Raw genomic sequence first — 26528 nt, 5'->3', positions numbered from 1 at the left:
AGTCTCACTCTGATTGGCCGATCTTTAGCTGCGCTCTGATTGGTCGGTCGGTACTCTCACTCTGATTGGCCGATCTTTAACTGCGCTCTGATTGGTCGGTCGGTACTCTCACTCTGATTACGTTTTAAATATTACTGTAATCTGATTACTTTTTAAAATATTACTGTAATCTGATTACTTTTTAAAATATTACTGTAATCTGATTACTTTTTAAATATTACTGTAATCTGATTACTTTTTAAAGATTACTGTAATCTGATTACTTTTTAAAAGATTACTGTAATCTGATTACTTTAAAAAAGATTACTGTAATCTGATTACTTTTTAAAGATTACTGTAATCTGTTATTTTTAACACTGGGATTTCTGTGTTGTTAAAAGTTCAGCGAAATTTTTAATTACTGACCGAGTTAAGAAGTGTCAGCTAAGATTTATCTGCGAGCCAGATACAGTCACGAGAAGAGCTGCATCTGGCAGGCCAACGCCTGGAGTAGGATATGGGAACATCTGAGTACGTGACACACATGCACAGAGTATGTGGTCAGTTCAGTTTTGTGGCTTAGTCATTTGGCAGTAGCTTACACTGTACCATACGAAACTATGACAGTTTGCCGTTTGGTTGGAACCGTTGGAACTATTGAGGCTTACATGAACCACGTGACAGCCCTAGCGGCAACATCAAAGCGTGTCGTAACTCTGTATATACTCTATAGCTCTGAGTGATTACATCTCACTCTGATTACGTTTTAAATATTACTGTAATCTGATTACTTTTTAAAATATTACTGTAATCTGATTACTTTTTAAAATATTACTGTAATCTGATTACTTTTTAAAGATTACTGTAATCTGATTACTTTTTAAAAGATTACTGTAATCTGATTACTTTAAAAAAGATTACCGTAATCTGATTACTTTTTAAAGATTACTGTAATCTGTTATTTTTAACACTGGGATTTCTGTGTTGTTAAAAGTTCAGCGAAATTTTTAATTACTGACCGAGTTAAGAAGTGTCAGCTAAGATTTATCTGCGAGCCAGATACAGTCATGAGAAGAGCTGCATCTGGCAGGCCAACGCCTGGAGTAGGATATGGGAACATCTGAGTACGTGACACACATGCACAGAGTATGTGGTCAGTTCAGTTTTGTGGCTTAGTCATTTGGCATTAGCTTACACTGTACCATACGAAACTATGACAGTTTGCCGTTTGGTTGGAACCGTTGGAACTATTGAGGCTTACATGAACCACGTGACAGCCCTAGCGGCAACATCAAAGCGTGTCGTAACTCTGTATATACTCTATAGCTCTGAGTGAGACTAGAGACTGACCATTGGCTGATTTATAGCTGAACTCTGATTGGTCGGTCGGTACGCTCACTCTGATTGGCCGATCTTTAGCTGCTCTCTGATTGGCTGATCTTTAGCTGCGCTCTGATTGGTCAGTCGGTACTCTCACTCTGATTACGTTTTAAATATTACTGTAATCTGATTACTTTTAAAAAGATTACTGTAATCTGATTACTTTTTAAAAATATTGCTGTAATCTGATTACTTTTTAAAGATTACTGTAATCTGATTACTTTTTAAAGATTACTGTAATCTGATTACTTTCATAAGATTACTGTAATCTGATTACTTTTTAAAGATTACTGTAATCTGATTACTCTTTAAAGATTACTGTAATCTGTTATTTTTAACACTGGGATTTCTGTTTTGTTAAAAGTTCAGCGGAATTTTTCATTACTGACTGAGTTATGAAGTGTCAGCTAAGATTTATCTGCGAGCCAGACACAGTCACGAGAAGAGCTGCATCTGGCAGGCCAACGCCTGGAGTAGGATATGGAAACATCTGAGTACGTGACACACATGCACAGAGTATGTGGCCACAAATTAGAAGTGCAGTGTTGAACTTTTTTCAGTAGTTATTTCTACGTCATCACTGATATGCTTCCAGCCCAGTAATTCTGCTGGGTCTCCTGAAAACGGTCGCTGCGTTGGCCGGGAATCGAACCCGGGTCAACTGCTTGGAAGGCAGCTATGCTCACCACTATACCACCAACGCTGTGATGCACCACATCTGGCCCATCTGGAGTGAGACCGACAGCTAAGTGCTTCAGGGTCAGCTGCGGTTACATCATCCGGCACATACTTCAAACCAGAGGTCCACCAAACAGCTTCGTGTGACTCTGTGGCGCAATGGTAGCGCTTCTGACTCCAGAGCAGAAGGTTGTGTGTTCAAATCCCATCAGGGTCATCAGTCTGTAATCTCACTCTGATTGGCCTATCTTTGGCTGAGCTCTGATTGGTCGGTCGGTAGTCTCACTCTGATTGGCCGATCTTTAGCTGCGCTCTGATTGGTCGGTCGGTACTCTCACTCTGATTGGCCGATCTTTAACTGCGCTCTGATTGGTCGGTCGGTACTCTCACTCTGATTACGTTTTAAATATTACTGTAATCTGATTACTTTTTAAAATATTACTGTAATCTGATTACTTTTTAAAATATTACTGTAATCTGATTACTTTTTAAATATTACTGTAATCTGATTACTTTTTAAAGATTACTGTAATCTGATTACTTTTTAAAAGATTACTGTAATCTGATTACTTTAAAAAAGATTACCGTAATCTGATTACTTTTTAAAGATTACTGTAATCTGTTATTTTTAACACTGGGATTTCTGTGTTGTTAAAAGTTCAGCGAAATTTTTAATTACTGACCGAGTTAAGAAGTGTCAGCTAAGATTTATCTGCGAGCCAGATACAGTCACGAGAAGAGCTGCATCTGGCAGGCCAACGCCTGGAGTAGGATATGGGAACATCTGAGTACGTGACACACATGCACAGAGTATGTGGTCAGTTCAGTTTTGTGGCTTAGTCATTTGGCAGTAGCTCACACAGTACCATACGAAACTATGACAGTTTGCCGTTTGGTTGGAACCGTTGGAACTATTGAGGCTTACATGAACCACGTGACAGCCCTAGCGGCAACATCAAAGCGTGTCGTAACTCTGTATATACTCTATAGCTCTGAGTGATTACATCTCACTCTGATTACGTTTTAAATATTACTGTAATCTGATTACTTTTTAAAATATTACTGTAATCTGATTACTTTTTAAAGATTACTGTAATCTGATTACTTTTTAAAAGATTACTGTAATCTGATTACTTTAAAAAAGATTACCGTAATCTGATTACTTTTTAAAGATTACTGTAATCTGTTATTTTTAACACTGGGATTTCTGTGTTGTTAAAAGTTCAGCGAAATTTTTAATTACTGACCGAGTTAAGAAGTGTCAGCTAAGATTTATCTGCGAGCCAGATACAGTCACGAGAAGAGCTGCATCTGGCAGGCCAACGCCTGGAGTAGGATATGGGAACATCTGAGTACGTGACACACATGCACAGAGTATGTGGTCAGTTCAGTTTTGTGGCTTAGTCATTTGGCATTAGCTTACACTGTACCATACGAAACTATGACAGTTTGCCGTTTGGTTGGAACCGTTGGAACTATTGAGGCTTACATGAACCACGTGACAGCCCTAGCGGCAACATCAAAGCGTGTCGTAACTCTGTATATACTCTATAGCTCTGAGTGAGACTAGAGACTGACCATTGGCTGATTTATAGCTGAACTCTGATTGGTCGGTCGGTACTCTCACTCTGATTGGCCGATCTTTAGCTGCTCTCTGATTGGCTGATCTTTAGCTGCGCTCTGATTGGTCAGTCGGTACTCTCACTCTGATTACGTTTTAAATATTACTGTAAGCTGATTACTTTTTAAAGATTACTGTAATCTGATTACTTTAAAAAAGATTACTGTAATCTGATTACTTTTTAAAAATATAGCTGTAATCTGATTACTTTTTAAAGATTACTGTAATCTGATTACTTTTTAAAGATTACTGTAATCTGATTACTTTCATAAGATTACTGTAATCTGATTACTTTTTAAAGATTACTGTAATCTGTTATTTTTAACACTGGGATTTCTGTTTTGTTAAAAGTTCAGCGGAATTTTTCATTACTGACTGAGTTAAGAAGTGTCAGCTAAGATTTATCTGCGAGCCAGACACAGTCACGAGAAGAGCTGCATCTGGCAGGCCAACGCCTGGAGTAGGATATGGAAACATCTGAGTACGTGACACACATGCACAGAGTATGTGGCCACAAATTAGAAGTGCAGTGTTGAACTTTTTTCAGTAGTTATTTCTACGTCATCACTGATATGCTTCCAGCCCAGTAACTCTGCTGGGTCTCCTGAAAACGGTCGCTGCGTTGGCCGGGAATCGAACCCGCGTCAACTGCTTGGAAGGCAGCTATGCTCACCACTATACCACCAACGCTGTGATGCACCACATCTGGCCCATCTGGAGTGAGACCGACAGCTAAGTGCTTCAGGGTCAGCTGCGGTTACATCATCCGGCACATACTTCAAACCAGAGGTCCACCAAACAGCTTCGTGTGACTCTGTGGCGCAATGGTAGCGCTTCTGACTCCAGAGCAGAAGGTTGTGTGTTCAAATCCCATCAGGGTCATCAGTCTGTAATCTCACTCTGATTGGCCGATCTTTGGCTGAGCTCTGATTGGTCGGTCGGTAGTCTCACTCTGATTGGCCGATCTTTAGCTGCGCTCTGATTGGTCGGTCGGTACTCTCACTCTGATTGGCCGATCTTTAACTGCGCTCTGATTGGTCGGTCGGTACTCTCACTCTGATTACGTTTTAAATATTACTGTAATCTGATTACTTTTTAAAATATTACTGTAATCTGATTACTTTTTAAAATATTACTGTAATCTGATTACTTTTTAAATATTACTGTAATCTGATTACTTTTTAAAGATTACTGTAATCTGATTACTTTTTAAAAGATTACTGTAATCTGATTACTTTAAAAAAGATTACTGTAATCTGATTACTTTTTAAAGATTACTGTAATCTGTTATTTTTAACACTGGGATTTCTGTGTTGTTAAAAGTTCAGCGAAATTTTTAATTACTGACCGAGTTAAGAAGTGTCAGCTAAGATTTATCTGCGAGCCAGATACAGTCACGAGAAGAGCTGCATCTGGCAGGCCAACGCCTGGAGTAGGATATGGGAACATCTGAGTACGTGACACACATGCACAGAGTATGTGGTCAGTTCAGTTTTGTGGCTTAGTCATTTGGCAGTAGCTTACACTGTACCATACGAAACTATGACAGTTTGCCGTTTGGTTGGAACCGTTGGAACTATTGAGGCTTACATGAACCACGTGACAGCCCTAGCGGCAACATCAAAGCGTGTCGTAACTCTGTATATACTCTATAGCTCTGAGTGATTACATCTCACTCTGATTACGTTTTAAATATTACTGTAATCTGATTACTTTTTAAAATATTACTGTAATCTGATTACTTTTTAAAATATTACTGTAATCTGATTACTTTTTAAAGATTACTGTAATCTGATTACTTTTTAAAAGATTACTGTAATCTGATTACTTTAAAAAAGATTACCGTAATCTGATTACTTTTTAAAGATTACTGTAATCTGTTATTTTTAACACTGGGATTTCTGTGTTGTTAAAAGTTCAGCGAAATTTTTAATTACTGACCGAGTTAAGAAGTGTCAGCTAAGATTTATCTGCGAGCCAGATACAGTCATGAGAAGAGCTGCATCTGGCAGGCCAACGCCTGGAGTAGGATATGGGAACATCTGAGTACGTGACACACATGCACAGAGTATGTGGTCAGTTCAGTTTTGTGGCTTAGTCATTTGGCATTAGCTTACACTGTACCATACGAAACTATGACAGTTTGCCGTTTGGTTGGAACCGTTGGAACTATTGAGGCTTACATGAACCACGTGACAGCCCTAGCGGCAACATCAAAGCGTGTCGTAACTCTGTATATACTCTATAGCTCTGAGTGAGACTAGAGACTGACCATTGGCTGATTTATAGCTGAACTCTGATTGGTCGGTCGGTACGCTCACTCTGATTGGCCGATCTTTAGCTGCTCTCTGATTGGCTGATCTTTAGCTGCGCTCTGATTGGTCAGTCGGTACTCTCACTCTGATTACGTTTTAAATATTACTGTAATCTGATTACTTTTAAAAAGATTACTGTAATCTGATTACTTTTTAAAAATATTGCTGTAATCTGATTACTTTTTAAAGATTACTGTAATCTGATTACTTTTTAAAGATTACTGTAATCTGATTACTTTCATAAGATTACTGTAATCTGATTACTTTTTAAAGATTACTGTAATCTGATTACTCTTTAAAGATTACTGTAATCTGTTATTTTTAACACTGGGATTTCTGTTTTGTTAAAAGTTCAGCGGAATTTTTCATTACTGACTGAGTTATGAAGTGTCAGCTAAGATTTATCTGCGAGCCAGACACAGTCACGAGAAGAGCTGCATCTGGCAGGCCAACGCCTGGAGTAGGATATGGAAACATCTGAGTACGTGACACACATGCACAGAGTATGTGGCCACAAATTAGAAGTGCAGTGTTGAACTTTTTTCAGTAGTTATTTCTACGTCATCACTGATATGCTTCCAGCCCAGTAATTCTGCTGGGTCTCCTGAAAACGGTCGCTGCGTTGGCCGGGAATCGAACCCGGGTCAACTGCTTGGAAGGCAGCTATGCTCACCACTATACCACCAACGCTGTGATGCACCACATCTGGCCCATCTGGAGTGAGACCGACAGCTAAGTGCTTCAGGGTCAGCTGCGGTTACATCATCCGGCACATACTTCAAACCAGAGGTCCACCAAACAGCTTCGTGTGACTCTGTGGCGCAATGGTAGCGCTTCTGACTCCAGAGCAGAAGGTTGTGTGTTCAAATCCCATCAGGGTCATCAGTCTGTAATCTCACTCTGATTGGCCGATCTTTGGCTGAGCTCTGATTGGTCGGTCGGTAGTCTCACTCTGATTGGCCGATCTTTAGCTGCGCTCTGATTGGTCGGTCGGTACTCTCACTCTGATTGGCCGATCTTTAACTGCGCTCTGATTGGTCGGTCGGTACTCTCACTCTGATTACGTTTTAAATATTACTGTAATCTGATTACTTTTTAAAATATTACTGTAATCTGATTACTTTTTAAAATATTACTGTAATCTGATTACTTTTTAAATATTACTGTAATCTGATTACTTTTTAAAGATTACTGTAATCTGATTACTTTTTAAAAGATTACTGTAATCTGATTACTTTAAAAAAGATTACTGTAATCTGATTACTTTTTAAAGATTACTGTAATCTGTTATTTTTAACACTGGGATTTCTGTGTTGTTAAAAGTTCAGCGAAATTTTTAATTACTGACCGAGTTAAGAAGTGTCAGCTAAGATTTATCTGCGAGCCAGATACAGTCACGAGAAGAGCTGCATCTGGCAGGCCAACGCCTGGAGTAGGATATGGGAACATCTGAGTACGTGACACACATGCACAGAGTATGTGGTCAGTTCAGTTTTGTGGCTTAGTCATTTGGCAGTAGCTTACACTGTACCATACGAAACTATGACAGTTTGCCGTTTGGTTGGAACCGTTGGAACTATTGAGGCTTACATGAACCACGTGACAGCCCTAGCGGCAACATCAAAGCGTGTCGTAACTCTGTATATACTCTATAGCTCTGAGTGATTACATCTCACTCTGATTACGTTTTAAATATTACTGTAATCTGATTACTTTTTAAAATATTACTGTAATCTGATTACTTTTTAAAATATTACTGTAATCTGATTACTTTTTAAAGATTACTGTAATCTGATTACTTTTTAAAAGATTACTGTAATCTGATTACTTTAAAAAAGATTACCGTAATCTGATTACTTTTTAAAGATTACTGTAATCTGTTATTTTTAACACTGGGATTTCTGTGTTGTTAAAAGTTCAGCGAAATTTTTAATTACTGACCGAGTTAAGAAGTGTCAGCTAAGATTTATCTGCGAGCCAGATACAGTCATGAGAAGAGCTGCATCTGGCAGGCCAACGCCTGGAGTAGGATATGGGAACATCTGAGTACGTGACACACATGCACAGAGTATGTGGTCAGTTCAGTTTTGTGGCTTAGTCATTTGGCATTAGCTTACACTGTACCATACGAAACTATGACAGTTTGCCGTTTGGTTGGAACCGTTGGAACTATTGAGGCTTACATGAACCACGTGACAGCCCTAGCGGCAACATCAAAGCGTGTCGTAACTCTGTATATACTCTATAGCTCTGAGTGAGACTAGAGACTGACCATTGGCTGATTTATAGCTGAACTCTGATTGGTCGGTCGGTACGCTCACTCTGATTGGCCGATCTTTAGCTGCTCTCTGATTGGCTGATCTTTAGCTGCGCTCTGATTGGTCAGTCGGTACTCTCACTCTGATTACGTTTTAAATATTACTGTAATCTGATTACTTTTAAAAAGATTACTGTAATCTGATTACTTTTTAAAAATATTGCTGTAATCTGATTACTTTTTAAAGATTACTGTAATCTGATTACTTTTTAAAGATTACTGTAATCTGATTACTTTCATAAGATTACTGTAATCTGATTACTTTTTAAAGATTACTGTAATCTGATTACTCTTTAAAGATTACTGTAATCTGTTATTTTTAACACTGGGATTTCTGTTTTGTTAAAAGTTCAGCGGAATTTTTCATTACTGACTGAGTTATGAAGTGTCAGCTAAGATTTATCTGCGAGCCAGACACAGTCACGAGAAGAGCTGCATCTGGCAGGCCAACGCCTGGAGTAGGATATGGAAACATCTGAGTACGTGACACACATGCACAGAGTATGTGGCCACAAATTAGAAGTGCAGTGTTGAACTTTTTTCAGTAGTTATTTCTACGTCATCACTGATATGCTTCCAGCCCAGTAATTCTGCTGGGTCTCCTGAAAACGGTCGCTGCGTTGGCCGGGAATCGAACCCGGGTCAACTGCTTGGAAGGCAGCTATGCTCACCACTATACCACCAACGCTGTGATGCACCACATCTGGCCCATCTGGAGTGAGACCGACAGCTAAGTGCTTCAGGGTCAGCTGCGGTTACATCATCCGGCACATACTTCAAACCAGAGGTCCACCAAACAGCTTCGTGTGACTCTGTGGCGCAATGGTAGCGCTTCTGACTCCAGAGCAGAAGGTTGTGTGTTCAAATCCCATCAGGGTCATCAGTCTGTAATCTCACTCTGATTGGCCTATCTTTGGCTGAGCTCTGATTGGTCGGTCGGTAGTCTCACTCTGATTGGCCGATCTTTAGCTGCGCTCTGATTGGTCGGTCGGTACTCTCACTCTGATTGGCCGATCTTTAACTGCGCTCTGATTGGTCGGTCGGTACTCTCACTCTGATTACGTTTTAAATATTACTGTAATCTGATTACTTTTTAAAATATTACTGTAATCTGATTACTTTTTAAAATATTACTGTAATCTGATTACTTTTTAAATATTACTGTAATCTGATTACTTTTTAAAGATTACTGTAATCTGATTACTTTTTAAAAGATTACTGTAATCTGATTACTTTAAAAAAGATTACCGTAATCTGATTACTTTTTAAAGATTACTGTAATCTGTTATTTTTAACACTGGGATTTCTGTGTTGTTAAAAGTTCAGCGAAATTTTTAATTACTGACCGAGTTAAGAAGTGTCAGCTAAGATTTATCTGCGAGCCAGATACAGTCACGAGAAGAGCTGCATCTGGCAGGCCAACGCCTGGAGTAGGATATGGGAACATCTGAGTACGTGACACACATGCACAGAGTATGTGGTCAGTTCAGTTTTGTGGCTTAGTCATTTGGCAGTAGCTCACACAGTACCATACGAAACTATGACAGTTTGCCGTTTGGTTGGAACCGTTGGAACTATTGAGGCTTACATGAACCACGTGACAGCCCTAGCGGCAACATCAAAGCGTGTCGTAACTCTGTATATACTCTATAGCTCTGAGTGATTACATCTCACTCTGATTACGTTTTAAATATTACTGTAATCTGATTACTTTTTAAAATATTACTGTAATCTGATTACTTTTTAAAGATTACTGTAATCTGATTACTTTTTAAAAGATTACTGTAATCTGATTACTTTAAAAAAGATTACCGTAATCTGATTACTTTTTAAAGATTACTGTAATCTGTTATTTTTAACACTGGGATTTCTGTGTTGTTAAAAGTTCAGCGAAATTTTTAATTACTGACCGAGTTAAGAAGTGTCAGCTAAGATTTATCTGCGAGCCAGATACAGTCACGAGAAGAGCTGCATCTGGCAGGCCAACGCCTGGAGTAGGATATGGGAACATCTGAGTACGTGACACACATGCACAGAGTATGTGGTCAGTTCAGTTTTGTGGCTTAGTCATTTGGCATTAGCTTACACTGTACCATACGAAACTATGACAGTTTGCCGTTTGGTTGGAACCGTTGGAACTATTGAGGCTTACATGAACCACGTGACAGCCCTAGCGGCAACATCAAAGCGTGTCGTAACTCTGTATATACTCTATAGCTCTGAGTGAGACTAGAGACTGACCATTGGCTGATTTATAGCTGAACTCTGATTGGTCGGTCGGTACTCTCACTCTGATTGGCCGATCTTTAGCTGCTCTCTGATTGGCTGATCTTTAGCTGCGCTCTGATTGGTCAGTCGGTACTCTCACTCTGATTACGTTTTAAATATTACTGTAAGCTGATTACTTTTTAAAGATTACTGTAATCTGATTACTTTAAAAAAGATTACTGTAATCTGATTACTTTTTAAAAATATAGCTGTAATCTGATTACTTTTTAAAGATTACTGTAATCTGATTACTTTTTAAAGATTACTGTAATCTGATTACTTTCATAAGATTACTGTAATCTGATTACTTTTTAAAGATTACTGTAATCTGTTATTTTTAACACTGGGATTTCTGTTTTGTTAAAAGTTCAGCGGAATTTTTCATTACTGACTGAGTTAAGAAGTGTCAGCTAAGATTTATCTGCGAGCCAGACACAGTCACGAGAAGAGCTGCATCTGGCAGGCCAACGCCTGGAGTAGGATATGGAAACATCTGAGTACGTGACACACATGCACAGAGTATGTGGCCACAAATTAGAAGTGCAGTGTTGAACTTTTTTCAGTAGTTATTTCTACGTCATCACTGATATGCTTCCAGCCCAGTAACTCTGCTGGGTCTCCTGAAAACGGTCGCTGCGTTGGCCGGGAATCGAACCCGCGTCAACTGCTTGGAAGGCAGCTATGCTCACCACTATACCACCAACGCTGTGATGCACCACATCTGGCCCATCTGGAGTGAGACCGACAGCTAAGTGCTTCAGGGTCAGCTGCGGTTACATCATCCGGCACATACTTCAAACCAGAGGTCCACCAAACAGCTTCGTGTGACTCTGTGGCGCAATGGTAGCGCTTCTGACTCCAGAGCAGAAGGTTGTGTGTTCAAATCCCATCAGGGTCATCAGTCTGTAATCTCACTCTGATTGGCCGATCTTTGGCTGAGCTCTGATTGGTCGGTCGGTAGTCTCACTCTGATTGGCCGATCTTTAGCTGCGCTCTGATTGGTCGGTCGGTACTCTCACTCTGATTGGCCGATCTTTAACTGCGCTCTGATTGGTCGGTCGGTACTCTCACTCTGATTACGTTTTAAATATTACTGTAATCTGATTACTTTTTAAAATATTACTGTAATCTGATTACTTTTTAAAATATTACTGTAATCTGATTACTTTTTAAATATTACTGTAATCTGATTACTTTTTAAAGATTACTGTAATCTGATTACTTTTTAAAAGATTACTGTAATCTGATTACTTTAAAAAAGATTACCGTAATCTGATTACTTTTTAAAGATTACTGTAATCTGTTATTTTTAACACTGGGATTTCTGTGTTGTTAAAAGTTCAGCGAAATTTTTAATTACTGACCGAGTTAAGAAGTGTCAGCTAAGATTTATCTGCGAGCCAGATACAGTCATGAGAAGAGCTGCATCTGGCAGGCCAACGCCTGGAGTAGGATATGGGAACATCTGAGTACGTGACACACATGCACAGAGTATGTGGTCAGTTCAGTTTTGTGGCTTAGTCATTTGGCATTAGCTTACACTGTACCATACGAAACTATGACAGTTTGCCGTTTGGTTGGAACCGTTGGAACTATTGAGGCTTACATGAACCACGTGACAGCCCTAGCGGCAACATCAAAGCGTGTCGTAACTCTGTATATACTCTATAGCTCTGAGTGAGACTAGAGACTGACCATTGGCTGATTTATAGCTGAACTCTGATTGGTCGGTCGGTACGCTCACTCTGATTGGCCGATCTTTAGCTGCTCTCTGATTGGCTGATCTTTAGCTGCGCTCTGATTGGTCAGTCGGTACTCTCACTCTGATTACGTTTTAAATATTACTGTAATCTGATTACTTTTAAAAAGATTACTGTAATCTGATTACTTTTTAAAAATATTGCTGTAATCTGATTACTTTTTAAAGATTACTGTAATCTGATTACTTTTTAAAGATTACTGTAATCTGATTACTTTCATAAGATTACTGTAATCTGATTACTTTTTAAAGATTACTGTAATCTGATTACTCTTTAAAGATTACTGTAATCTGTTATTTTTAACACTGGGATTTCTGTTTTGTTAAAAGTTCAGCGGAATTTTTCATTACTGACTGAGTTAAGAAGTGTCAGCTAAGATTTATCTGCGAGCCAGACACAGTCACGAGAAGAGCTGCATCTGGCAGGCCAACGCCTGGAGTAGGATATGGAAACATCTGAGTACGTGACACACATGCACAGAGTATGTGGCCACAAATTAGAAGTGCAGTGTTGAACTTTTTTCAGTAGTTATTTCTACGTCATCACTGATATGCTTCCAGCCCAGTAATTCTGCTGGGTCTCCTGAAAACGGTCGCTGCGTTGGCCGGGAATCGAACCCGGGTCAACTGCTTGGAAGGCAGCTATGCTCACCACTATACCACCAACGCTGTGATGCACCACATCTGGCCCATCTGGAGTGAGACCGACAGCTAAGTGCTTCAGGGTCAGCTGCGGTTACATCATCCGGCACATACTTCAAACCAGAGGTCCACCAAACAGCTTCGTGTGACTCTGTGGCGCAATGGTAGCGCTTCTGACTCCAGAGCAGAAGGTTGTGTGTTCAAATCCCATCAGGGTCATCAGTCTGTAATCTCACTCTGATTGGCCTATCTTTGGCTGAGCTCTGATTGGTCGGTCGGTAGTCTCACTCTGATTGGCCGATCTTTAGCTGCGCTCTGATTGGTCGGTCGGTACTCTCACTCTGATTGGCCGATCTTTAACTGCGCTCTGATTGGTCGGTCGGTACTCTCACTCTGATTACGTTTTAAATATTACTGTAATCTGATTACTTTTTAAAATATTACTGTAATCTGATTACTTTTTAAAATATTACTGTAATCTGATTACTTTTTAAATATTACTGTAATCTGATTACTTTTTAAAGATTACTGTAATCTGATTACTTTTTAAAAGATTACTGTAATCTGATTACTTTAAAAAAGATTAATGTAATCTGATTACTTTTTAAAGATTACTGTAATCTGTTATTTTTAACACTGGGATTTCTGTGTTGTTAAAAGTTCAGCGAAATTTTTAATTACTGACCGAGTTAAGAAGTGTCAGCTAAGATTTATCTGCGAGCCAGATACAGTCACGAGAAGAGCTGCATCTGGCAGGCCAACGCCTGGAGTAGGATATGGGAACATCTGAGTACGTGACACACATGCACAGAGTATGTGGTCAGTTCAGTTTTGTGGCTTAGTCATTTGGCAGTAGCTCACACAGTACCATACGAAACTATGACAGTTTGCCGTTTGGTTGGAACCGTTGGAACTATTGAGGCTTACATGAACCACGTGACAGCCCTAGCGGCAACATCAAAGCGTGTCGTAACTCTGTATATACTCTATAGCTCTGAGTGATTACATCTCACTCTGATTACGTTTTAAATATTACTGTAATCTGATTACTTTTTAAAATATTACTGTAATCTGATTACTTTTTAAAGATTACTGTAATCTGATTACTTTTTAAAAGATTACTGTAATCTGATTACTTTAAAAAAGATTACCGTAATCTGATTACTTTTTAAAGATTACTGTAATCTGTTATTTTTAACACTGGGATTTCTGTGTTGTTAAAAGTTCAGCGAAATTTTTAATTACTGACCGAGTTAAGAAGTGTCAGCTAAGATTTATCTGCGAGCCAGATACAGTCACGAGAAGAGCTGCATCTGGCAGGCCAACGCCTGGAGTAGGATATGGGAACATCTGAGTACGTGACACACATGCACAGAGTATGTGGTCAGTTCAGTTTTGTGGCTTAGTCATTTGGCATTAGCTTACACTGTACCATACGAAACTATGACAGTTTGCCGTTTGGTTGGAACCGTTGGAACTATTGAGGCTTACATGAACCACGTGACAGCCCTAGCGGCAACATCAAAGCGTGTCGTAACTCTGTATATACTCTATAGCTCTGAGTGAGACTAGAGACTGACCATTGGCTGATTTATAGCTGAACTCTGATTGGTCGGTCGGTACTCTCACTCTGATTGGCCGATCTTTAGCTGCTCTCTGATTGGCTGATCTTTAGCTGCGCTCTGATTGGTCAGTCGGTACTCTCACTCTGATTACGTTTTAAATATTACTGTAAGCTGATTACTTTTTAAAGATTACTGTAATCTGATTACTTTAAAAAAGATTACTGTAATCTGATTACTTTTTAAAAATATAGCTGTAATCTGATTACTTTTTAAAGATTACTGTAATCTGATTACTTTTTAAAGATTACTGTAATCTGATTACTTTCATAAGATTACTGTAATCTGATTACTTTTTAAAGATTACTGTAATCTGTTATTTTTAACACTGGGATTTCTGTTTTGTTAAAAGTTCAGCGGAATTTTTCATTACTGACTGAGTTAAGAAGTGTCAGCTAAGATTTATCTGCGAGCCAGACACAGTCACGAGAAGAGCTGCATCTGGCAGGCCAACGCCTGGAGTAGGATATGGAAACATCTGAGTACGTGACACACATGGACAGAGTATGTGGCCACAAATTAGAAGTGCAGTGTTGAACTTCTTTCAGTAGTTATTTCTACGTCATCACTGATATGCTTCCAGCCCAGTAACTCTGCTGGGTCTCCTGAAAACGGTCGCTGCGTTGGCCGGGAATCGAACCCGCGTCAACTGCTTGGAAGGCAGCTATGCTCACCACTATACCACCAACGCTGTGATGCACCACATCTGGCCCATCTGGAGTGAGACCGACAGCTAAGTGCTTCAGGGTCAGCTGCGGTTACATCATCCGGCACATACTTCAAACCAGAGGTCCACCAAACAGCTTCGTGTGACTCTGTGGCGCAATGGTAGCGCTTCTGACTCCAGAGCAGAAGGTTGTGTGTTCAAATCCCATCAGGGTCATCAGTCTGTAATCTCACTCTGATTGGCCGATCTTTGGCTGAGCTCTGATTGGTCGGTCGGTAGTCTCACTCTGATTGGCCGATCTTTAGCTGCGCTCTGATTGGTCGGTCGGTACTCTCACTCTGATTGGCCGATCTTTAACTGCGCTCTGATTGGTCGGTCGGTACTCTCACTCTGATTACGTTTTAAATATTACTGTAATCTGATTACTTTTTAAAATATTACTGTAATCTGATTACTTTTTAAATATTACTGTAATCTGATTACTTTTTAAAGATTAATGTAATCTGATTACTTTTTAAAAGATTACTGTAATCTGATTACTTTAAAAAAGATTACTGTAATCTGATTACTTTTTAAAGATTACTGTAATCTGTTATTTTTAACACTGGGATTTCTGTGTTGTTAAAAGTTCAGCGAAATTTTTAATTACTGACCGAGTTAAGAAGTGTCAGCTAAGATTTATCTGCGAGCCAGATACAGTCACGAGAAGAGCTGCATCTGGCAGGCCAACGCCTGGAGTAGGATATGGGAACATCTGAGTACGTGACACACATGCACAGAGTATGTGGTCAGTTCAGTTTTGTGGCTTAGTCATTTGGCAGTAGCTTACACTGTACCATACGAAACTATGACAGTTTGCCGTTTGGTTGGAACCGTTGGAACTATTGAGGCTTACATGAACCACGTGACAGCCCTAGCGGCAACATCAAAGCGTGTCGTAACTCTGTATATACTCTATAGCTCTGAGTGATTACATCTCACTCTGATTACGTTTTAAATATTACTGTAATCTGATTACTTTTTAAAATATTACTGTAATCTGATTACTTTTTAAAATATTACTGTAATCTGATTACTTTTTAAAGATTACTGTAATCTGATTACTTTTTAAAAGATTACTGTAATCTGATTACTTTAAAAAAGATTACCGTAATCTGATTACTTTTTAAAGATTACTGTAATCTGTTATTTTTAACACTGGGATTTCTGTGTTGTTAAAAGTTCAGCGAAATTTTTAATTACTGACCGAGTTAAGAAGTGTCAGCTAAGATTTATCTGCGAGCCAGACACAGTCATGAGAAGAGCTGCATCTGGCAGGCCAACGCCTGGAGTAGGATATGGGAACATCTGAGTACGTGACACACATGCACAGAGTATGTGGTCAGTTCAGTTTTGTGGCTTAGTCATTTGGCATTAGCTTACACTGTACCATACGAAACTATGACAGTTTGCCGTTTGGTTGGAACCGTTGGAACTATTGAGGCTTACATGAACCACGTGACAGCCCTAGCGGCAACATCAAAGCGTGTCGTAACTCTGTATATACTCTATAGCTCTGAGTGAGACTAGAGACTGACCATTGGCTGATTTATAGCTGAACTCTGATTGGTCGGTCGGTACTCTCACTCTGATTGGCCGATCTTTAGCTGCTCTCTGATTGGCCGATCTTTGGCTGAGCTCTGATTGGTCGGTCGGTAGTCTCACTCTGATTGGCCGATCTTTAGCTGCGCTCTGATTGGTCGGTCGGTACTCTCACTCTGATTACGTTTTAAATATTACTGTAATCTGATTACTTTTTAAAATATTACTGTAATCTGATTACTTTTTAAAATATTACTGTAATCTGATTACTTTTTAAATATTACTGTAATCTGATTACTTTTTAAAGATTACTGTAATCTGATTACTTTTTAAAAGATTACTGTAATCTGATTACTTTAAAAAAGATTACTGTAATCTGATTACTTTTTAAAGATTACTGTAATCTGTTATTTTTAACACTGGGATTTCTGTGTTGTTAAAAGTTCAGCGAAATTTTTAATTACTGACCGAGTTAAGAAGTGTCAGCTAAGATTTATCTGCGAGCCAGATACAGTCACGAGAAGAGCTGCATCTGGCAGGCCAACGCCTGGAGTAGGATATGGGAACATCTGAGTACGTGACACACATGCACAGAGTATGTGGTCAGTTCAGTTTTGTGGCTTAGTCATTTGGCAGTAGCTTACACTGTACCATACGAAACTATGACAGTTTGCCGTTTGGTTGGAACCGTTGGAACTATTGAGGCTTACATGAACCACGTGACAGCCCTAGCGGCAACATCAAAGCGTGTCGTAACTCTGTATATACTCTATAGCTCTGAGTGATTACATCTCACTCTGATTACGTTTTAAATATTACTGTAATCTGATTACTTTTTAAAATATTACTGTAATCTGATTACTTTTTAAAATATTACTGTAATCTGATTACTTTTTAAAGATTACTGTAATCTGATTACTTTTTAAAAGATTACTGTAATCTGATTACTTTAAAAAAGATTACCGTAATCTGATTACTTTTTAAAGATTACTGTAATCTGTTATTTTTAACACTGGGATTTCTGTGTTGTTAAAAGTTCAGCGAAATTTTTAATTACTGACCGAGTTAAGAAGTGTCAGCTAAGATTTATCTGCGAGCCAGATACAGTCATGAGAAGAGCTGCATCTGGCAGGCCAACGCCTGGAGTAGGATATGGGAACATCTGAGTACGTGACACACATGCACAGAGTATGTGGTCAGTTCAGTTTTGTGGCTTAGTCATTTGGCATTAGCTTACACTGTACCATACGAAACTATGACAGTTTGCCGTTTGGTTGGAACCGTTGGAACTATTGAGGCTTACATGAACCACGTGACAGCCCTAGCGGCAACATCAAAGCGTGTCGTAACTCTGTATATACTCTATAGCTCTGAGTGAGACTAGAGACTGACCATTGGCTGATTTATAGCTGAACTCTGATTGGTCGGTCGGTACGCTCACTCTGATTGGCCGATCTTTAGCTGCTCTCTGATTGGCTGATCTTTAGCTGCGCTCTGATTGGTCAGTCGGTACTCTCACTCTGATTACGTTTTAAATATTACTGTAATCTGATTACTTTTAAAAAGATTACTGTAATCTGATTACTTTTTAAAAATATTGCTGTAATCTGATTACTTTTTAAAGATTACTGTAATCTGATTACCTTTTAAAGATTACTGTAATCTGATTACTTTCATAAGATTACTGTAATCTGATTACTTTTTAAAGATTACTGTAATCTGATTACTCTTTAAAGATTACTGTAATCTGTTATTTTTAACACTGGGATTTCTGTTTTGTTAAAAGTTCAGCGGAATTTTTCATTACTGACTGAGTTAAGAAGTGTCAGCTAAGATTTATCTGCGAGCCAGATACAGTCACGAGAAGAGCTGCATCTGGCAGGCCAACGCCTGGAGTAGGATATGGAAACATCTGAGTACGTGACACACATGCACAGAGTATGTGGCCACAAATTAGAAGTGCAGTGTTGAACTTTTTTCAGTAGTTATTTCTACGTCATCACTGATATGCTTCCAGCCCAGTAACTCTGCTGGGTCTCCTGAAAACGGTCGCTGCGTTGGCCGGGAATCGAACCCGGGTCAACTGCTTGGAAGGCAGCTATGCTCACCACTATACCACCAACGCTGTGATGCACCACATCTGGCCCATCTGGAGTGAGACCGACAGCTAAGTGCTTCAGGGTCAGCTGCGGTTACATCATCCGGCACATACTTCACACCAGAGGTCCACCAAACAGCTTCGTGTGACTCTGTGGCGCAATGGTAGCGCTTCTGACTCCATAGCAGAAGGTTGTGTGTTCAAATCCCATCAGTGTCATCAGTCTGTAATCTCACTCTGATTGGCCGATCTTTAGCTGAGCTCTGATTGGTCGGTCTGTATTCTCACTCTGATTGGCCGATCTTTAGCTGCGCTCTGATTGGTCGGTCGGTACTCTCACTCTGATTGGCCGATCTTTAGCTGAGCTCTGATTGGTCGGTCGGTACTCTCACTCTGATTGGCCGATCTTTAACTGCGCTCTGATTGGTCGGTCGGTACTCTCACTCTGATTACGTTTTAAATATAACTGTAATCTGATTACTTTTTAAAATATTACTGTAATCTGATTACTTTTTAAATATTACTGTAATCTGATTACTTTTTAAAGATTACTGTAATCTGATTACTTTTTAAAAGATTACTGTAATCTGATTACTTTTTAAAGATTACTGTAATCTGATTACTTTTAAAAAGATTACTGTAATCTGATTACTTTTTAAAATATTACTGTAATCTGATTACTTTTTAAAAGATTACTGTAATCTGATTACTTTTTAAAGATTACTGTAATCTGTTATTTTTAACACAGGGATTTCTGTGTTGTTAAAAGTTCAGCGAAATTTTTAATTACTGACCGAGTTAAGAAGTGTCAGCTAAGATTTATCTGCGAGCCAGATACAGTCACGAGAAGAGCTGCATCTGGCAGGCCAACGCCTGGAGTAGGATATGGAAACATCTGAGTACGTGACACACATGCACAGAGTATGTGGTCAGTTCAGTTTTGTGGCTTAGTCATTTGGCATTAGCTTACACTGTACCATACGAAACTATGACAGTTTGCCGTTTGGTTGGAACCGTTGGAACTATTGAGGCTTACATGAACCACGTGACAGCCCTAGCGGCAACATCAAAGCGTGTCGTAACTCTGTATATACTCTATAGCTCTGAGTGAGACTAGAGACTGACCATTGGCTGATTTATAGCTGAACTCTGATTGGTCGGTCGGTACTCTCACTCTGATTGGCCGATCTTTAGCTGCTCTCTGATTGGCTGATCTTTAGCTGCGCTCTGATTGGTCAGTCGGTACTCTCACTCTGATTACGTTTTAAATATTACTGTAAGCTGATTACTTTTTAAAGATTACTGTAATCTGATTACTTTAAAAAAGATTACTGTAATCTGATTACTTTTTAAAAATATAGCTGTAATCTGATTACTTTTTAAAGATTACTGTAATCTGATTACTTTTTAAAGATTACTGTAATCTGATTACTTTCATAAGATTACTGTAATCTGATTACTTTTTAAAGATTACTGTAATCTGTTATTTTTAACACTGGGATTTCTGTTTTGTTAAAAGTTCAGCGGAATTTTTCATTACTGACTGAGTTAAGAAGTGTCAGCTAAGATTTATCTGCGAGCCAGACACAGTCACGAGAAGAGCTGCATCTGGCAGGCCAACGCCTGGAGTAGGATATGGAAACATCTGAGTACGTGACACACATGCACAGAGTATGTGGCCACAAATTAGAAGTGCAGTGTTGAACTTTTTTCAGTAGTTATTTCTACGTCATCACTGATATGCTTCCAGCCCAGTAACTCTGCTGGGTCTCCTGAAAACGGTCGCTGCGTTGGCCGGGAATCGAACCCGGGTCAACTGCTTGGAAGGCAGCTATGCTCACCACTATACCACCAACGCTGTGATGCACCACATCTGGCCCATCTGGAGTGAGACCGACAGCTAAGTGCTTCAGGGTCAGCTGCGGTTACATCATCCGGCACATACTTCAAACCAGAGGTCCACCAAACAGCTTCGTGTGACTCTGTGGCGCAATGGTAGCGCTTCTGACTCCAGAGCAGTAGGTTGTGTGTTCAAATCCCATCAGGGTCATCAGTCTGTAATCTCACTCTGATTGGCCGATCTTTGGCTGAGCTCTGATTGGTCGGTCGGTAGTCTCACTCTGATTGGCCGATCTTTAGCTGCGCTCTGATTGGTCGGTCGGTACTCTCACTCTGATTGGCCGATCTTTAACTGCGCTCTGATTGGTCGGTCGGTACTCTCACTCTGATTACGTTTTAAATATTACTGTAATCTGATTACTTTTTAAAATATTACTGTAATCTGATTACTTTTTAAAATATTACTGTAATCTGATTACTTTTTAAATATTACTGTAATCTGATTACTTTTTAAAGATTACTGTAATCTGATTACTTTTTAAAAGATTACTGTAATCTGATTACTTTAAAAAAGATTACTGTAATCTGATTACTTTTTAAAGATTACTGTAATCTGTTATTTTTAACACTGGGATTTCTGTGTTGTTAAAAGTTCAGCGAAATTTTTAATTACTGACCGAGTTAAGAAGTGTCAGCTAAGATTTATCTGCGAGCCAGATACAGTCACGAGAAGAGCTGCATCTGGCAGGCCAACGCCTGGAGTAGGATATGGAAACATCTGAGTACGTGACACACATGCACAGAGTATGTGGTCAGTTCAGTTTTGTGGCTTAGTCATTTGGCAGTAGCTTACACTGTACCATACGAAACTATGACAGTTTGCCGTTTGGTTGGAACCGTTGGAACTATTGAGGCTTACATGAACCACGTGACAGCCCTAGCGGCAACATCAAAGCGTGTCGTAACTCTGTATATACTCTATAGCTCTGAGTGATTACATCTCACTCTGATTACGTTTTAAATATTACTGTAATCTGATTACTTTTTAAAATATTACTGTAATCTGATTACTTTTTAAAATATTACTGTAATCTGATTACTTTTTAAAGATTACTGTAATCTGATTACTTTTTAAAAGATTACTGTAATCTGATTACTTTAAAAAAGATTACCGTAATCTGATTACTTTTTAAAGATTACTGTAATCTGTTATTTTTAACACTGGGATTTCTGTGTTGTTAAAAGTTCAGCGAAATTTTTAATTACTGACCGAGTTAAGAAGTGTCAGCTAAGATTTATCTGCGAGCCAGACACAGTCATGAGAAGAGCTGCATCTGGCAGGCCAACGCCTGGAGTAGGATATGGAAACATCTGAGTACGTGACACACATGCACAGAGTATGTGGTCAGTTCAGTTTTGTGGCTTAGTCATTTGGCAGTAGCTTACACTGTACCATACGAAACTATGACAGTTTGCCGTTTGGTTGGAACCGTTGGAACTATTGAGGCTTACATGAACCACGTGACAGCCCTAGCGGCAACATCAAAGCGTGTCGTAACTCTGTATATACTCTATAGCTCTGAGTGAGACTAGAGACTGACCATTGGCTGATTTATAGCTGAACTCTGATTGGTCGGTCGGTACTCTCACTCTGATTGGCCGATCTTTAGCTGCTCTCTGATTGGCCGATCTTTGGCTGAGCTCTGATTGGTCGGTCGGTAGTCTCACTCTGATTGGCCGATCTTTAGCTGCGCTCTGATTGGTCGGTCGGTACTCTCACTCTGATTGGCCGATCTTTAACTGCGCTCTGATTGGTCGGTCGGTACTCTCACTCTGATTACGTTTTAAATATTACTGTAATCTGATTACTTTTTAAAATATTACTGTAATCTGATTACTTTTTAAAATATTACTGTAATCTGATTACTTTTTAAAATATTACTGTAATCTGATTACTTTTTAAAGATTACTGTAATCTGATTACTTTTTAAAAGATTACTGTAATCTGATTACTTTAAAAAAGATTACCGTAATCTGATTACTTTTTAAAGATTACTGTAATCTGTTATTTTTAACACTGGGATTTCTGTGTTGTTAAAAGTTCAGCGAAATTTTTAATTACTGACCGAGTTAAGAAGTGTCAGCTAAGATTTATCTGCGAGCCAGACACAGTCATGAGAAGAGCTGCATCTGGCAGGCCAACGCCTGGAGTAGGATATGGAAACATCTGAGTACGTGACACACATGCACAGAGTATGTGGTCAGTTCAGTTTTGTGGCTTAGTCATTTGGCAGTAGCTTACACTGTACCATACGAAACTATGACAGTTTGCCGTTTGGTTGGAACCGTTGGAACTATTGAGGCTTACATGAACCACGTGACAGCCCTAGCGGCAACATCAAAGCGTGTCGTAACTCTGTATATACTCTATAGCTCTGAGTGAGACTAGAGACTGACCATTGGCTGATTTATAGCTGAACTCTGATTGGTCGGTCGGTACTCTCACTCTGATTGGCCGATCTTTAGCTGCTCTCTGATTGGCCGATCTTTGGCTGAGCTCTGATTGGTCGGTCGGTAGTCTCACTCTGATTGGCCGATCTTTAGCTGCGCTCTGATTGGTCGGTCGGTACTCTCACTCTGATTGGCCGATCTTTAACTGCGCTCTGATTGGTCGGTCGGTACTCTCACTCTGATTACGTTTTAAATATTACTGTAATCTGATTACTTTTTAAAATATTACTGTAATCTGATTACTTTTTAAAATATTACTGTAATCTGATTACTTTTTAAATATTACTGTAATCTGATTACTTTTTAAAGATTACTGTAATCTGATTACTTTTTAAAAGATTACTGTAATCTGATTACTTTAAAAAAGATTACTGTAATCTGATTACTTTTTAAAGATTACTGTAATCTGTTATTTTTAACACTGGGATTTCTGTGTTGTTAAAAGTTCAGCGAAATTTTTAATTACTGACCGAGTTAAGAAGTGTCAGCTAAGATTTATCTGCGAGCCAGATACAGTCACGAGAAGAGCTGCATCTGGCAGGCCAACGCCTGGAGTAGGATATGGGAACATCTGAGTACGTGACACACATGCACAGAGTATGTGGTCAGTTCAGTTTTGTGGCTTAGTCATTTGGCATTAGCTTACACTGTACCATACGAAACTATGACAGTTTGCCGTTTGGTTGGAACCGTTGGAACTATTGAGGCTTACATGAACCACGTGACAGCCCTAGCGGCAACATCAAAGCGTGTCGTAACTCTGTATATACTCTATAGCTCTGAGTGAGACTAGAGACTGACCATTGGCTGATTTATAGCTGAACTCTGATTGGTCGGTCGGTACTCTCACTCTGATTGGCCGATCTTTAGCTGCTCTCTGATTGGCCGATCTTTGGCTGAGCTCTGATTGGTCGGTCGGTAGTCTCACTCTGATTGGCCGATCTTTAGCTGCGCTCTGATTGGTCGGTCGGTACTCTCACTCTGATTACGTTTTAAATATTACTGTAATCTGATTACTTTTTAAAATATTACTGTAATCTGATTACTTTTTAAAATATTACTGTAATCTGATTACTTTTTAAATATTACTGTAATCTGATTACTTTTTAAAGATTACTGTAATCTGATTACTTTTTAAAAGATTACTGTAATCTGATTACTTTAAAAAAGATTACTGTAATCTGATTACTTTTTAAAGATTACTGTAATCTGTTATTTTTAACACTGGGATTTCTGTGTTGTTAAAAGTTCAGCGAAATTTTTAATTACTGACCGAGTTAAGAAGTGTCAGCTAAGATTTATCTGCGAGCCAGATACAGTCACGAGAAGAGCTGCATCTGGCAGGCCAACGCCTGGAGTAGGATATGGGAACATCTGAGTACGTGACACACATGCACAGAGTATGTGGTCAGTTCAGTTTTGTGGCTTAGTCATTTGGCAGTAGCTTACACTGTACCATACGAAACTATGACAGTTTGCCGTTTGGTTGGAACCGTTGGAACTATTGAGGCTTACATGAACCACGTGACAGCCCTAGCGGCAACATCAAAGCGTGTCGTAACTCTGTATATACTCTATAGCTCTGAGTGATTACATCTCACTCTGATTACGTTTTAAATATTACTGTAATCTGATTACTTTTTAAAATATTACTGTAATCTGATTACTTTTTAAAATATTACTGTAATCTGATTACTTTTTAAAGATTACTGTAATCTGATTACTTTTTAAAAGATTACTGTAATCTGATTACTTTAAAAAAGATTACCGTAATCTGATTACTTTTTAAAGATTACTGTAATCTGTTATTTTTAACACTGGGATTTCTGTGTTGTTAAAAGTTCAGCGAAATTTTTAATTACTGACCGAGTTAAGAAGTGTCAGCTAAGATTTATCTGCGAGCCAGACACAGTCACGAGAAGAGCTGCATCTGGCAGGCCAACGCCTGGAGTAGGATATGGGAACATCTGAGTACGTGACACACATGCACAGAGTATGTGGTCAGTTCAGTTTTGTGGCTTAGTCATTTGGCATTAGCTTACACTGTACCATACGAAACTATGACAGTTTGCCGTTTGGTTGGAACCGTTGGAACTATTGAGGCTTACATGAACCACGTGACAGCCCTAGCGGCAACATCAAAGCGTGTCGTAACTCTGTATATACTCTATAGCTCTGAGTGAGACTAGAGACTGACCATTGGCTGATTTATAGCTGAACTCTGATTGGTCGGTCGGTACGCTCACTCTGATTGGCCGATCTTTAGCTGCTCTCTGATTGGCTGATCTTTAGCTGCGCTCTGATTGGTCAGTCGGTACTCTCACTCTGATTACGTTTTAAATATTACTGTAATCTGATTACTTTTAAAAAGATTACTGTAATCTGATTACTTTTTAAAAATATTGCTGTAATCTGATTACTTTTTAAAGATTACTGTAATCTGATTACCTTTTAAAGATTACTGTAATCTGATTACTTTCATAAGATTACTGTAATCTGATTACTTTTTAAAGATTACTGTAATCTGATTACTCTTTAAAGATTACTGTAATCTGTTATTTTTAACACTGGGATTTCTGTTTTGTTAAAAGTTCAGCGGAATTTTTCATTACTGACTGAGTTAAGAAGTGTCAGCTAAGATTTATCTGCGAGCCAGATACAGTCACGAGAAGAGCTGCATCTGGCAGGCCAACGCCTGGAGTAGGATATGGAAACATCTGAGTACGTGACACACATGCACAGAGTATGTGGCCACAAATTAGAAGTGCAGTGTTGAACTTTTTTCAGTAGTTATTTCTACGTCATCACTGATATGCTTCCAGCCCAGTAACTCTGCTGGGTCTCCTGAAAACGGTCGCTGCGTTGGCCGGGAATCGAACCCGGGTCAACTGCTTGGAAGGCAGCTATGCTCACCACTATACCACCAACGCTGTGATGCACCACATCTGGCCCATCTGGAGTGAGACCGACAGCTAAGTGCTTCAGGGTCAGCTGCGGTTACATCATCCGGCACATACTTCACACCAGAGGTCCACCAAACAGCTTCGTGTGACTCTGTGGCGCAATGGTAGCGCTTCTGACTCCATAGCAGAAGGTTGTGTGTTCAAATCCCATCAGTGTCATCAGTCTGTAATCTCACTCTGATTGGCCGATCTTTAGCTGAGCTCTGATTGGTCGGTCTGTATTCTCACTCTGATTGGCCGATCTTTAGCTGCGCTCTGATTGGTCGGTCGGTACTCTCACTCTGATTG

General features: G+C 39.3%; 1 protein-coding gene and 17 non-coding genes across 18 annotated transcripts in view; 8 read left to right on the top strand and 10 right to left on the bottom strand.

Moving 5' to 3' along the window:
• LOC140277470 (polyunsaturated fatty acid lipoxygenase ALOX12-like) overlaps positions 1-26528 on the top strand; it is a 124472-nt gene that overhangs the window by 4030 nt on the left and 93914 nt on the right. The window lies entirely within an intron of this gene.
• On the bottom strand, positions 1991-2062 carry trnag-ucc (transfer RNA glycine (anticodon UCC)). Its single transcript has one exon. It is a non-coding gene; the product is annotated as a tRNA-Gly (tRNA).
• Positions 2183-2254, top strand: trnaw-cca (transfer RNA tryptophan (anticodon CCA)). Its single transcript has one exon. It is a non-coding gene; the product is annotated as a tRNA-Trp (tRNA).
• Positions 4277-4348, bottom strand: trnag-ucc (transfer RNA glycine (anticodon UCC)). The gene has a single exon. It is a non-coding gene; the product is annotated as a tRNA-Gly (tRNA).
• trnaw-cca (transfer RNA tryptophan (anticodon CCA)) lies at positions 4469-4540 on the top strand. Its single transcript has one exon. It is a non-coding gene; the product is annotated as a tRNA-Trp (tRNA).
• Positions 6592-6663, bottom strand: trnag-ucc (transfer RNA glycine (anticodon UCC)). Its single transcript has one exon. It is a non-coding gene; the product is annotated as a tRNA-Gly (tRNA).
• trnaw-cca (transfer RNA tryptophan (anticodon CCA)) lies at positions 6784-6855 on the top strand. The gene has a single exon. It is a non-coding gene; the product is annotated as a tRNA-Trp (tRNA).
• Positions 8907-8978, bottom strand: trnag-ucc (transfer RNA glycine (anticodon UCC)). Its single transcript has one exon. It is a non-coding gene; the product is annotated as a tRNA-Gly (tRNA).
• On the top strand, positions 9099-9170 carry trnaw-cca (transfer RNA tryptophan (anticodon CCA)). The gene has a single exon. It is a non-coding gene; the product is annotated as a tRNA-Trp (tRNA).
• Positions 11193-11264, bottom strand: trnag-ucc (transfer RNA glycine (anticodon UCC)). The gene has a single exon. It is a non-coding gene; the product is annotated as a tRNA-Gly (tRNA).
• trnaw-cca (transfer RNA tryptophan (anticodon CCA)) lies at positions 11385-11456 on the top strand. The gene has a single exon. It is a non-coding gene; the product is annotated as a tRNA-Trp (tRNA).
• trnag-ucc (transfer RNA glycine (anticodon UCC)) lies at positions 12915-12986 on the bottom strand. Its single transcript has one exon. It is a non-coding gene; the product is annotated as a tRNA-Gly (tRNA).
• On the top strand, positions 13107-13178 carry trnaw-cca (transfer RNA tryptophan (anticodon CCA)). Its single transcript has one exon. It is a non-coding gene; the product is annotated as a tRNA-Trp (tRNA).
• Positions 15201-15272, bottom strand: trnag-ucc (transfer RNA glycine (anticodon UCC)). Its single transcript has one exon. It is a non-coding gene; the product is annotated as a tRNA-Gly (tRNA).
• On the top strand, positions 15393-15464 carry trnaw-cca (transfer RNA tryptophan (anticodon CCA)). The gene has a single exon. It is a non-coding gene; the product is annotated as a tRNA-Trp (tRNA).
• On the bottom strand, positions 18883-18954 carry trnag-ucc (transfer RNA glycine (anticodon UCC)). The gene has a single exon. It is a non-coding gene; the product is annotated as a tRNA-Gly (tRNA).
• On the bottom strand, positions 20714-20785 carry trnag-ucc (transfer RNA glycine (anticodon UCC)). Its single transcript has one exon. It is a non-coding gene; the product is annotated as a tRNA-Gly (tRNA).
• On the bottom strand, positions 26136-26207 carry trnag-ucc (transfer RNA glycine (anticodon UCC)). The gene has a single exon. It is a non-coding gene; the product is annotated as a tRNA-Gly (tRNA).

Source organism: Leuresthes tenuis, unplaced genomic scaffold (genome assembly GCF_036924035.1).
Source record: "Leuresthes tenuis unplaced genomic scaffold, fLeuTen1.0.hap1 SCAF_19, whole genome shotgun sequence".
Lineage (NCBI taxonomy): Eukaryota > Metazoa > Chordata > Actinopteri > Atheriniformes > Atherinopsidae > Leuresthes > Leuresthes tenuis.
This window is presented reverse-complemented; position numbering and strand designations above follow the sequence as displayed.